The sequence below is a fragment of the Bos mutus genome, chromosome 9 (genome assembly GCF_027580195.1).
Source record: "Bos mutus isolate GX-2022 chromosome 9, NWIPB_WYAK_1.1, whole genome shotgun sequence".
NCBI lineage: Eukaryota > Metazoa > Chordata > Mammalia > Artiodactyla > Bovidae > Bos > Bos mutus.
Window position 1 is genome coordinate 32,672,324 of NC_091625.1, and position 1,444 is coordinate 32,673,767.

The 1,444-nt window shown below is 46.1% G+C and overlaps 1 non-coding gene across 1 annotated transcript; it reads right to left on the reverse strand.

Annotated features, from left to right (window-relative positions):
* Nucleotides 1-646: 646 nt before the first annotated feature.
* Nucleotides 647-772, reverse strand: LOC138989265 (U6atac minor spliceosomal RNA). The gene has a single exon (XR_011465509.1). It is a non-coding gene; the product is annotated as a U6atac minor spliceosomal RNA (small nuclear RNA).
* Between the last annotated feature and the right edge of the window lie 672 nt (nucleotides 773-1,444).

The window sequence follows — 1,444 nt, forward strand, 5'->3', positions numbered from 1 at the left end:
GTCCATTGAGTTGGTGATGCCATCCAACCATCTCATCCTCTGTTGTCTCCTTCTCCACCTGCCTTCAATCTTTCCCAGCATCAGGATCTTTTCAAATGAATCAGTTCTTCGCATCAGGTGGCCAAAGTTTTGGAGTTTCAGCTTCAACATCAGTCCTTCCAATGAATACCCAGGACTGATCTCCTTTAGGATGGACTGATTGGATCTTCTTGCAGTCCAAGAGACTCTCAAGAGTCTTCTCCAACACCACAGTTCAAAAGCATCAATTCTTTGGTGCTCAGCTTTCTTTATAGTCCAACTCTCACATCCATACATGACTACTGGAAAACTATAGCTCTGACTAGACAGACCTTTGTCAGCAATGTAATGTCTCTGCTTTTAATATGGTGTCTAGGTTGGTCATAACTTTTCTTCCAAGGAGCAAGTGTCTTTTAATTTCATGGCTTCATCACCATCTGCAGTGATTTTGGCCCCCCCCCCCCAAATAAAGTCTGTAGCTGTTTCCACTGTTTCCCCATCTGTTTGCCATGAAGTGATGGGACCAGCTTGCTTACCACCAAAATCTTAGTTTCCATGTGTCACCACACAATGGAACCCCTCTGGTAGCCACTAACCTGTTCTCTGTATGTATGTTTCTATTTTCATTTAAAAACAATGGTTAGATGCCACAAAATAGGTGGCAATGCTTTGACCATACGTGAGTTGTCAGGTCCAACGGCTTCTTCCATCCTTGTCAGTGGGAGTGCTAACCTTCTTGCCTTTCCTATGACACTCCACCTACTTTATATGAGCCATTCTGAGCTGCTTTCATTCACCCAAATGTGTCACACGTTTTTGTGGTGTTTTTTTTTTAACCTGTGAGCTTTCAAGCTGACTCCTGCGTCTGGAACATTCAACCACACCACCCACCCCATTCCTGCTTCTCCTTCACTTTCACCCCACCCCCCTGAGCTTAGGTGCCCCCGCTCTGGCTCACACCCTCCGCTCCCTCTCCTTCCCTCTCAGAACGCTTAGCAACCCTCAGTGTTGATGTTGTTTACATTTCTTAAACTCCCCAGGAATGTAAACTCTGGGAGGCTAGAGAAAACATGAAGTTACAGAAAGGGCTCTGGCTAGCTTAAAGAAAAGGGAGAATTTATTGGATGGTTTCTGGGTTATCTCCTGGGATCTGAACTGGAATTGAACAACCAAGAACATGAGAAGGGAAGGGCCCAATGAGCTCTAGTGGTGACCTCAGCAGGAAGTGTCCGCAGACCCACTTGCTTGACTGATCCCTAGGAATTAAGTGTATCTTTTCCAAATTTCACAGAGAAGGCAATGGCACCCCACTCCAGTACTCTTGCCTGGAAAATCCCATGGGCGGAGGAGCCTGGTAGGCAGCAGTCCATGGGGTCGCTAAGAGTCAGACACGACTGAGCGACTTGACTTTCACTTTTCACTTTCA